Source organism: Danio rerio, chromosome 8 (assembly GCF_049306965.1).
Source record: "Danio rerio strain Tuebingen ecotype United States chromosome 8, GRCz12tu, whole genome shotgun sequence".
Taxonomy (NCBI): Eukaryota; Metazoa; Chordata; class Actinopteri; order Cypriniformes; family Danionidae; genus Danio; species Danio rerio.
In genome coordinates this window covers 47,895,164-47,908,467 of record NC_133183.1, presented here as the reverse complement: position 1 = coordinate 47,908,467, position 13,304 = coordinate 47,895,164, and positions in this window count along the sequence as shown.

Here is a 13,304-nt window from a genome sequence, read left to right as displayed (position 1 = left end):
AGAACTGACCATTGTTTTTTTCTACTTATTTAAAATGCGGTCTTTATAGTATTTTATATTTTGTTAATACCCCGTCTCTTTAAAATGCTGCAGTAAAAAGGTTTCATGTGAAGTACATATATAGTATGGGATGTCCTGTATAAGAATTGACCATTGTTTTTTTCTACTTATTTGAAATGGGGTCTTTATAGCACTTTATTTTATGTTAATACCCCATTTCTCTAAAATGCTGCAGTAAATAGGTTTCATGTAAAGTAGAGATATAGTATGGGATGTCCTGTATAATAACTGACCATTGTTTTTTTCTACTTATTTAAATTGGGGTCTTTATAACACTTTGAAATATAATATTAAACAATTTCTCCAAAACACTGCAGTAATAAGGTTTCATGTGAAGTCCACACATAGTATGGGATGTCCTGTGTAAGAACTGACCATTGTTTTTTTCTACTTATTTAAAATGCGGTCTTTATAGTATTTTATATTATGTTAATACCCCGTCTCTTTAAAATGCTGCAGTAAAAAGGTTTCATGTGAAGTACATATATAGTATGGGATGTCCTGTGTAAGAACTGACCATTGTTTTTTTCTACTTTTTTTAAAATGCGGTCTTTATAGTATTTTATATTATGTTAATACCCCGTCTCTTTAAAATGCTGCAGTAAAAAGCTTTCATGTGAAGTACATATATAGTATTGGATGTCCTGTATAAGAACTGACCATTGTTTTTTTCTACTTATTTAAATTGGGGTCTTTATAACACTTTGAAATATAATAATATACAATTTCTCCAAAACACTGCAGTAATAAGGTTTCATGTGAAGTTCACACATAGTATGGGATGTCCTGTATAAGAACTGACCATTATTTTTTTCTACTTATTAAAAATGGGGTCTTTATAGCACTTTATATTATGTTAATACCCCATGTCTGAAAAATTCTGCAGTAAAAAGGTTTCATGTGAAGTACACATAGAGTATGGGATGTCCTATATAAGAACTGACCATTGTTTTTTTCTACTTATTAGAAATAGGGTCCTTATAACACTTTAAATCATATTAATACCCCATTTCTCCAAAACAGTGCAGTAAGAAGGTTTAATGTGAGGTACACACATAGTATGAAATGTCCTGTATAAGAACTGACCATTGTTTTTTTCTACCTATTTAAAATAAACTCTTTATAGTACTTTATATTATGTTAATACCCTGTTTCTTTAAAATGCTGCAGTAAAAAGCTTTTATGTGAAGTAAACACATAGATTAGGATTTCCTGTATAAGATCTGACCATTGTTTTTTTCTACTTATTTGAAAGGGGATATTTATAGTACTTTTTCTATGTAATACCCCGTTTCTCCAAAATGCTGCAGTAAAAAGGTTTCATGTGAAGTACACACATAGTATGGGATGTCCTGTGTAAGAACTGACCATTGTTTTTTCTACTCATTTGAAATGGGGTTTTTATATCACTTTATATTATCATGTTAATACCCCGCTTCTCCAAAACAGTGCTGTAAGAAGTTTTCATGTGAAGTACACATATAGTATGGGATGTCCTGTATAACAACTGACAATTCTTTTTTCTACTTATTTGAAATGGGGGTTTTATATCACTTTATATTATGATGTTAATACCCCTCTTCTCCAAAATGCTGCAGTAAGAAGTTTTCATGTGAAGTACACATATAGTATGGGATGTCCTGTATAACAACTGACAATTGTTTTTTTTTTTCCTTCTTATTTAAAATGCGGTCTTTATAGTACTTTATATTATGTTAATATCCCGTTTCTTTAAAATGCTGCAGTAAAAAGGTTTCATGTGAAGTACACACATAGATTACCATGTCCTGTATAAGATCTGACCATTGTTTTTTTCTACTTATTTGAAATAGGGTTTTTATACAACTTTATGTTATGTTAATACCTCATTTCTCCAAAACAGTGCAGTAAGAATGTTTCATGTGATGTACACACAAAATATGGAATGTCTTGTACAAAAACTGACCATTGTTTTTTTATACTTATTTGAAATGGGGTCTTTATAGCACTTTATATTATGTTAATACCCCATTTCTCTAAAATGCTGCAGTAAATAGGTTTCATGTGAAGTACAGATATAGTATGGGATGTCGTGTATAATAACTGACCATTGTTTTTTTCTACTTATTTAAATTGGGGTCTTTATAACACTTTGAAATATAATATTATACAATTTCTCCAAAACACTGCAGTAATAAGGTTTCATGTGAAGTCCACACATAGTATGGGATGTCCTGTGTAAGAACTGACCATTGTTATTTTTCTACTTATTAGAAATAGGGTCCTTATAACACTTTAAATCATATTAATATACAATTTCTCTAAAACAGTGCAGTAAGAAGATTTAATCTTAAAGATTTAAGATTTTTTTCTACTTATTTAAAATGCGGTCTTTATAGTATTTTATATTATGTTAATACCCCGTCTCTTTAAAATGCTGCAGTAAAAAGGTTTCATGTGAAGTACATATATAGTATGGGATGTCCTGTATAAGAACTGATCATTGTTTTTTTCTACTTATTTAAATTGCGGTCTTTATAGTATTTTATATTATGTTAATACCCCATCTCTTTAAAATGCTGCAGTAAAAAGGTTTCATGTGAAGTACATATATAGTATGGGATGTCCTGTGTAAGAACTGACCATTGTTTTTTTCTACTTATTTAAAATGCGTTCTTTATAGTATTTTATATTATGTTAATACCCAGTCTCTTTAAAATGCTGCAGTAAAAAGGTTTCATGTAAAGTACATATATAGTATGGGATGTCCTGTATAAGAACTGACCATTGTTTTTTCTACTTATTTAAATTGGGGTCTTTATAACACTTTGAAATATAATAATATACAATTTCTCCAAAACACTGCAGTAATAAGGTTTTCATGTGAAGTTCACACATAGTATGGGATGTGCTGTATAAGAACTGACCATTGTTATTTTTCTACTTATTAGAAATAGGGTCCTTATAACACTTTAAATCATATTAATATACAATTTCTCTAAAACAGTGCAGTAAGAAGATTTAATGTGAAGTACACATATAGTATGGGATGTCCTGTATAAGAACTGACCATTGTTTATTTCTACTTATTTGAATTGGGTTTTTTATAGCACTTTAAAATATGTTAATACCCTGTTCCTCCAAAACACTGTAGTTAAAAGTTTTTTTGTGTAGTACAGATATAGTATGGTATGTCCTGTATAAGAACTGACCATTGTTTTTTCCTACTTAATTGAAATGTAGTCTTTATAGCACTTTTTATTAGGTTATTAGCCCGTTTCTCCAAAACAGTGCAGTAAAAAGATTTCATATGAAGTACACATATAGCATGGGATGTTCTGTACAGGAACTGATCATTGTTTTTGTCTACTTATTGGAAATTGGGTCTTTATAACACTGAGTAATGTTAATACCCAATTTCTCCAAAACACTGCAGTAACAAGTCTTTATTTGAAGTTTAGAATGTGATGTCCTGTATCAGACCTGACTATTGTTTTTTTCTACATATTTTAAATGAGCAATTTTTTTTCCAAATTGCTGAAGTAAAAAGTATTCAGATGTAGTATATATGCATATAGCATGGGACATCCAGAATCAAACCAGATCAGTCTTTTATTTAACTTATGTCAAACAATGTATTTATAGCACTTTAAAGACTTTATAGCTCAATAATAGCACATTTCTCCAAAATGCTGCAGTAAGTTATTATGAGGTATGCATATAATATTGGATGTCCTGTCCATTGTTTTCTTCTGCTCACCTAAATGAGGTCTTTTACATGAGGTATTCATGTACATCCTGTATCAGAACCAAACTTTGTTTTTTTTCTACTTATTTCTTTATAGCACTTTAAAGTGTGTTAATGGTACATTTCTCCAAAATGCTGCAGTTAAACAGGCTTCATATCATGTATGCTTAGTATTTGACTTCCTGCATCAGATCTTATTGTTGTTCTATTCTACTTATAACAAATAAGGTCTTTACAGTCATCTAAAGTGTAATAACGCCCCATATCCCATATACTGAAAGAAGCATAACCTTTTAAATCCCCTTTAAATGAAATAAACATAAATTTGTAATTCAAATAATGTTTTGTTGGACTACTTTGATTGTTTTCACTTTCTGAGGTTAGCCACGTTGTATAAAATTGCATTTAACCTTATTTGCAATGTACTGTAGTTGGCTAGGAGAAGTAGAAACGCATTCTGTGTATTTAGAAATCGTATATTTATTCTGTCCGTTTGATCTGCTATAAAATCATTTGAAGCAAAAAGATAAACTTGAGGAAATTAAAGGTAAGCCCAGAAACCAATTTCTTAAAATAACAACAGTCAAAAAAAAGCTAATAAATTGTTTAATAAAGCATACGTGGGAGGAAAGGGGGATAAACTTATATTTCGTTGTTATCTCTCTGTTCTGGGCGAAATGGGTGCTCTGTGGAGCGCTCTCTGTGTGGCTGCTGACATTACCGTAATGATAATAATACGCGCGCACCGAAATATAAAGCGCGGCTGGCTTGACTGTGTTTTTCCGAACCGCGGCTGGCTTGACCGCAGTAAGATCCCTCCCAGTTTTTTTTTTTTTTTGAATTTTTTATTAGAATATGCAAAAATCATACAAATACAAGAAAACGTCAACAAATACAAAGCAACGAAACAAAAACAAAACAACAACAATATAGTCATGTACTGGTATGTGCGTGAGTGTGTGCGTGTGAGTGTGTGTGTGTATGCATGTAAAGGTAACTTGGTGGACAGGTCAGAGTACATACATAAGGAACAATAACAGTCAATAAATGAAGCAAGTGTCACAGATATAGATAAAACATATAGAAAGAAACCAGTCAGAGGTAGGGAGTAACAACAATGCTTATTAATGTATGATAGTAAAAATGAGAGTAAAAAGAAAGAAAGGACAACAGTAATAACTGACAACAATAATAATAAATCACAAGTGCTACACCAACTACTACTACAGAAAGTTACTTATATTCAGTGGTGGGAGTAACGAATTACAACTACTCACGTTACTGTAATTAAGTACATTTTTGGTGTAATTGTACTTTCATGAGTAGAATTTTAAGCCTGTAATTTTACTTGTACTTGAGTACAAATTAAGCTGAGCAATCTACTTCGTTACTTTTAAAATCACAATTCGTTACAGAGTACTGTAAATAAATTAATATTTCAGCCACGCACTGACCAGCATTTCGGTAGCCAATAAAAAAAGCTGATCTTAACGGACCAATGAAAAGCCTGGTACATTATTTGAACCGAAAAACAAGTTCAGGCTACTGCAGATTTACGTGACCGTCATCATACAGTCACAAAGTTATCAATTGACATATGGAGATTAAAGACAGAAGAAATGAGGAAGAAATAGCAGAGGATGAATGCATGGCCACACCCGGAGGAGCTGTTCACCTTAAGTTACAGGTATATAGGGAAGAAAGGGGATAGATGCGCTGATGTGAATAGCTATGTTACCATCTAAAATGCTAATTAAATATATGCTCAAAACTGGAATATCGTATAAAAGACAGCAAATAAAGCAGCTTTTCTGTCCATCAAGTCAAAGAGAACAAAATTGCCATCTTCTGATTAACTGGCGACAAATATCAAAAGCAAAAACAGAATTTGCATCAGTAGGAGCAGCTCCGTTAATAAATTATCTTCATTTAATAAGTGACTTGCGCATCAGAAGGCAATCCTGCACGCAGTGAACGCGCGCTGGCGTTTGAAGGCGCGAGACACGGAGTGCAGAAACTCTTGACAATTCTGGAGGTCATTATTAATATAATATAATACTGAAACGGTTAAGGCGGTTTAGAATGACCAAAACAACACTTAAGATGTTTTACAATGTGCTTAGCCTGCTGGTTTGTCCATTCACACACATTTTCAAAATATATGCGTATTATAGCGTTTCCATCAACCGTTTTTATGTGCATATCCAAAAAGCGCAAAAAACAAGTGGATGAAACCTGCCCTCTGCTGTGCCATCCGGGTTACACAGGGTTTCCGTGGGGTCTTAAAATGTCTAAAATATAAACATCTAAATTTTAGGCCTTAAAAAGTCTTAAATTCGCTGTTCTAGGTCTGAAATATGTTTGCACAGGTCTTATTTTTCCAATGTACATGTATCGCTACTCCTAATGCTCATTTAAATTATTTTGTTGTTGTTGCTTGGTTTCGTGGTGGTGTAGTTCTTTATTTCACTAGTCCTATTGTGATTTGCAGTATTAAAACTACAAATAATACCAGCATGCAATAGCTCAGTGCGCGCGGCGAATGTGACGTAATCGCCGTGTTTGCGGAGGTTCACTTTGGATGCGCGCGACATGATTTCGGGTGAACAGTTCGCGCGGCGCCGCGCTTGATTTGAGTTGAATTTGAATCGCTTTGAAGAGATTTTGTCTGTAACAGTACGACTGTACAGACATCTTAACTATCCGACCATGCGTGATCAGCATAGAGATGACCAGATGACCAATAATTCTTGGCTAAAAATTGCAACAGCAATGGAAAGGAAGTGTTTTGTTAAAGTTTGGAAAAACCTGGGGGATAAGTTTGTTACAACAAAAAAGAGGCCATGGCAAAAGTGGAGACCCAGGTGGTTTTAAGATTACAGAATATGTTTTTCCACCATTTATAGGTTTTACACTGATGTATCATTTTGAAGTTAAAACAATGTAACAAAAATTAAGTAACAAATTAGGTATTTAATAACTGGACAATAATATATGAACCCATCGACTTACAGTAAACTGATGCCCAATTTCTAGGCTTTATTGGTGATGATGGACAGGATTGTTGGACCATTATTGCCTTTTCAGCTCATTAGTAGAGGACAGAAACTAGCCAGACAATAATGTGTCAATTGTTGAGTGGGCAAAAAATGTTTTTTTTTTTTTTTTGCTATTATTCTTGCCAGAATAAAAAAAATAATTGTAGAGTAACCCATGTTCTGTTGTCATTGAAATTTAACTTTAATAGGTAAAACTGTCCGAGATATAAACAAAAGTGAGTGATGCATCAAACTTTGATTTAAAAAATCATAAATAGTTAAAAAACTTTATAATCATTAATTTTCTTTTTGGCTTAGTTCCTTTATTAAGCTGGGGTCGCCACAGCGGAATGAACCGCCAATTTATCCAGCAATTGTTTTACACAGCGGATGCCCTTCCAGCTGCAACCCGTTCTCATTTACAACAACAGACAATTTAGCTTACCTAATTCACCTAAAATGCATGTGTTTAGACTGTGGGGAAAACCGGAGCATCTTGAGCAAACCCACGCAACACAGGGAGAACATGCAAACTCCACACAGAAATGCCAACTGACCCTGCCAAGGCTTGAACCAGCAACCTTTTTGTCTTGAGTCGAGAGCGCTACCCACTGCCCCACCCGTTACCCAACTTTGTAATCATAATAAATTATAAAATAATGAAAAATAATTATTTTTAAAATCTTGAACAATATTAAAGATATGACGTAGTCTTAAAAAGTCTTACATTTGACATTATGATATCTGCAGAAACTCTTTTTTTTTTTACAAGACTTCAGTCTATAATCTGAAAAAAAAAACATTATGGTAGGAAGACAACTTAATTTGTGTGATATTTAATTTATTAATAATATGTTTAGGTACTAGGCAGTGTTGTTCTGTGGTTTCTGACGGTTCAGTTCGAGAATTAGGTAATTAACAAAGTTTCTCCATAATTTGCAAGTGTTTTTTTAAATTTATTAAATCATCTATTGATCGTACAGATAGAAAGGCATCATTTGAAATGATAAAAAGTTGTGCATTTGTGCATATTTCTGTTATCTTTATACTCAAAATAGCAAAACATTGTTTTTGTAAAATAATCATGGTGCGCAGTGGGTATTGCTATCGCCTCAAAGCAAGAAGTTTGTTGGTTCAAGCCCTGGCTGAGTCAGTTGGTGTTTCTGTGTGGAGTTTGCATGTTCTCCCCATGTTGGCGTGGGTTTCCTCTATAGGTGCTCTATAATTATAATCTATAATTAATGCTGTTTACACAGTTTTAAAAGTGTTTATAGTATCTTTAGATGTGTTATGTAAAATGTGTTTTACTGCCTGAATCTTGTCTGACTCCGCATTCATGGATAATTCCACCAATATCGCCAAGCTAAAAAAGTAATTTGTAATTTTGTAATTTGAGTAGTTTTTACGAAGAGTAATTTGTACTTTTACTTGAGTACTTTTTAACACCAGTACTTTTACTTGTAATTGAGTACAATTTCAGCAATGTAACAGTACTTGTAATTGAGTACAATTTTTTTGTACTCTTACCACCGCTGCTTATATTACAACTACTACTGCTTCTACTACAGCCACAACCACGACTACTTCTACTACAATGTCTACTAATACTGATACTACTACAACGACTACCACTACTGATACTACTATAGCGTTTGCTACAACTAATACAACAACGTCTGCTGCTACTACTACTACTACTGCTACTACCACCACCACAATCACTTCTACTACATCTACATCAACAACATCTACTACTGATATTACTACACCAACAACGACTACTACTACTACTGTAACTACCACACCATTACTACTTCTGCTACTACTTACATGAACTACTACTTCAATAATCTCCGTAACAATTACTCAATAATAATCGATACTATTACACTGTCTACTACTTCAACTACAACTACTACTACTACTACTACTACTACAACTACCACCGCTACAACTACAACAATTGCAACCTTAATAATGATAATGGTATAAATACTTTTTATAATGATAATGGAAAGATAACAGGACAAGTCAGAACAGTAATAATAATAATAATAATGATTATAAAAAATAAAATTAATACCATTTATGACAAAGGTGTTGAGGAGAGGGGAGGATGGGAAATCAGGGAGAGGACAAGTTATAATAATAATAAATAATAATAATAATAAATAATAATAGTAGTAAGTAGTAAGTAGAAGGGGAGAGAGAGGAAAAGAGAAAATAAACTAATGATAATAAAGAAAAATTAATAAAATAATAATAATAAATAAATAAAATAAAATAAATAAAATAAAAAAAACAGAAAAGGAAGGGGAGGAGTAGAAGACAAAGAAAAGAAACAATAAGAGAGAAGAAAAATAAAGTTCAGCAAACAAAGCAAAGAGAATAAGCAAAAAAAAGAATAATAATAATAAAAACTAAATAAATAAAAAAGAAAACACTATATCAATGCTAATTATGAATTATACAAACCCACATGGAAGAATAATATTAAAGATATGTATGATAGATTATTAACTTGATAACTATAATATACTCATGCTGGTAATAATAATAATACTAATAATAATGATAATAATAAAAAACAGCTGTAACAATAAATTGAGGAGGTTGTAGTTGTGTGATGGGCATTGAGGTATATAGTGTTTGTCAGTTGCTTTGTGATGCATAAAAAAAGTGTAACGTGTGGCATGGATCAGTCCAGTGCAGTGCCCAGACTGCCATGCCTACGTTACACTTTACCCTGTGAATTTAGTACATGCAAGTAGATTTTTTTTCTTTCCTTTTTCCCTCTCTTTTTTTCCTCCTCTTCTCTTTCTTTCTTTCTCTCCTTTTTTTCCCTTCATACTTATTCCTTTTTTTTTTTTTTTTCTTTAAATCTGTTGTTGGACTGGTCAGGAGAAGTACTGGTATATAAAAAAAAAATAATAATAATTTATGTATAATAATAATAATCATAAATAGAAAACAAATATTATAAATAATAATAATAATAAAATGAATAAATAACATTGATAGAGACAGGAAAGGGGAACACATAGAACAAAAGGGAAAGTAAAGAAGTATATAAAGACCGAATTATGATTCTTTTATTTTAATTGTTTACATTATACTTTTTTTCCAATTGATTTATTTATTTTAAATTAGATTTAATATTAAGATTTTTTTTTTCCTCATCTCTACCTGATCCCCTCTCTCCCCTCCCCTCTTGTTTATGTACTGATGAAGGTGTTGTTGGGGAATGGCTTCAGGCAAAGAGGATCTTCAATGGAGATGTATTCTGTTAATAAGTTTTTCCAGTATGAGATGTGAAGGGTATTTCTTGATTTCCAGTTCATGAGGATAGTTTTCTTTGCGATAGTTAGAGCCACCAGCAGAAACTGACCATTTGTATTATTTATATTGATTGTGGATATGTCACCTAATATGCAGAGGGAGGGACACAGTGGGATGTGACAACCCATTAAGTTGGAGAGTGAGTCAGTAACCTTTTCCCAAAATGATTTAATTGAAGTGCAATGCCATAAGGCATGAAGATATGTGTCTGGGGTGTTTTGTGTGCAATGTGAACATATTTCTGACGTGAAACCCATTTTAAATAATTTCTGCCCAGTTAAATGTGATCTGTGAAGTACTTTGTACTGTATAAGTTGTAAGTTAGCATTTTTAGTCATGGAAAATGTGTTTTTGCAAATTTGAGTCCAGAATGCAGCATTGGGATTAATAGATAAATCTGTTTGCCATTTAGTGGTTGGTAGAACTAATGCATTGTCTGATTTTGATATCATTTTGTATATTTGGGAGAGCAATTTTTTGGAGGGAGATATATTAATAAACTCTGAGATTTGATGTATAAGGTCTAGATTGATTGATTGGTTAGGTAATTTTGACTTAATTGATGATTTGATTTGTAAATATTCCAAAAAGCAATTACTCCCAATGCTGTATGTCTGGGCTATATGGGGAAATGGTGCCAGATTATTATTAATAAAGATATGTTGAAGTTGTGTGATTCCTTTGGCTGCCCATGTGCGAAAGTTAAGTGGCTTCTTGTTGGCTAGGAAATCAAGGTTATTCCAAATTGGGGTGTATTTAGATGGTGTGAGTGGGGAATTTGTGACCTGATGGAATTTCCACCAGGCTGTCAGAGTTGCTTCTATTGTCGGCATTTTAAAGAGCCCATATTATACATGAAATAGGGTCATATCTTGGTTGTAAGGGTCTCCAACAACAGTTTAATATGCATGCAAGGTCAAAAAACACTTTCGTGGTCTTATAATCTGCATTTATTTTTACCTAATTGTCCCAGCGACTCCTGTATGAATCGTCCAGTGATTCGTTTGTTCCCAAACCCCTCCTTAGCGCGAAGCTAATCTGCGCTGATTGGACCAATGACAGTCTGTTGCGATTGGTTGACTGCCTTCAGTCAGAGAGTGAAATGGCCAATAGCTAATCAGCAATATAAAAGTAATCACAGTTCATACACGCTCGATAGTGTAGGCGTGGATTTTAGCTGCCAGTGGGTCAATGTAAATACAGACTATGGACTTGAAAATACAGACAACTAACTATTTTATTGAGCAAAAACTCAAAAACAGTTGAGGGATCTCCTAGCTTCTCACTCTGCTCTTTTCACAGACACACACGCATATTGCACACACACACACACACGCACTTAACCCTGCTCCGGACGACAACGCGCGCACACACACACACACACACACACACACACACACACACACACACACACACACACACACACACACACACACAAACACACACACCTCCGGACGACAGTGCGCTCACACGCACACACAGACACACACACTACTCCCCGTCCACGGAGCTCCGTTAACAAAGCAGCACGCGTCACGTTTTTAACGTGACTTTGCACGCGATAAGAGAATATAGCCAGTTAACCTGATACAGTACACGCGGTTACAAGTAACAAATCACAACTAAATACATTTGCAAGCTAGAGTAAACGAGGCAACTTTAATCGCACTTACTTACACTTGAGAAATGGAGGAAGAAAAATCCATCCTGACATCCATCAGTAAGTTACTCTTTACTGATCCTTCCTTTAACAAACTCAGATGAAGTATTCTTTGTAGCATGTAGTTTCCAGTAGTTTCCAACTGCTTGACTATAATGCTGAGGTTTCATCTTTGGGTAGAGACTCAATATATCCATCTGCAGTGTGACTTCAATCCACCGGCATGTTTGTGTGTGTGTGTGTGTGTGTGTGTCTCTGGGTTTCTGCGTCAGAGGGCGGGGCCTCAGGTTTGAAATCTCCCGGGTTTGCGCGTGCACGTGAATAACTTGGTTTCGTTCGTACGTCATGGCGAAACACCTAATGAATCGGTATCAAGGCGACTCGTTTGAAGCACTATGAGTCGACTCTTTTATAGATGAATCAACCATTTTAAACACTGTATTCTTACAGATTTAAGCCTTAGCTGGATACTTCACTTCACTTAGAGCTGTGTTACACACTACATGGAGGGGAATTTTCAAAAACCCATAATATGGGCTCTTTAAAACAGTGATGTTTCCTGATTGATTGACTGTGAAAGGGTAATTCTGAAATGTTAATGTCTTTGCATATTGATTGTTCAATGTCTTGCCATGTGTATTCTGATGAGTTAGGTTTAATCCATTTGTGTATGTTTTGAAGCTGATTTGCCAAAAAATAGTTGTAAAAATGTGGTGCTTCTAATCCTCCTTGTGTTTTTGGTTTCTGTAGGGTTGTCAATTTAATTCTTGGGGTCTTGTTTTTCCAGTAGAATTGTGTTATAATAGATTCTAGAGATTTGAACCATGTATGTGTGGGTTGTGTTGGAATCATTGAAAATAAATAGTTTATTTTTGGGAGTATGGACATTTTGGTTACTGATATTCTACCCATGATGGATAATGGTAAGTTCATCCAACGTTGCAGATCGTCATCTATTTTTTTAAGTAACGGAGTGTAGTTAAGTGCAAACAACTCTGACAGCCTGGCGGAAACATTGATACCCAAATATGTGATGTAGTTAGTGCACAGAGGGATTTGTGATGTTTGGGATGTCACATCCACACTGGTGGAATTTATTGGGAGTATAGCAGATTTGTTCCAGTTGATTGAATATTCAGAAATATTTGAAAAGGTATCAATAAGTTTTATTGTTTCCTGTAATGATGTTTGGGGATTTTGTAAGTATAATAATATGTCATCAGCATAAAGACTTATTTTATGGTGTATGTTTAATGTTTGAATTCCTTTGATATAATTGTTTTGACGGATAGCTGCTGCAAGTGGTTCAATGAATTTGGTGAATAAAGAGGGAGAGAGTGGGCATCCTTGTCTAGTTCCCCGGTGTAGAGTGAAGCTGCGTGATGTTAGTCCGTTAGTAAGGACAGTAGCTGAGGGTGATGTGTAGAGAATTTTTATCCAATTAATAAATGACTCCCCAAAACCAAACCTCTCTAATGTG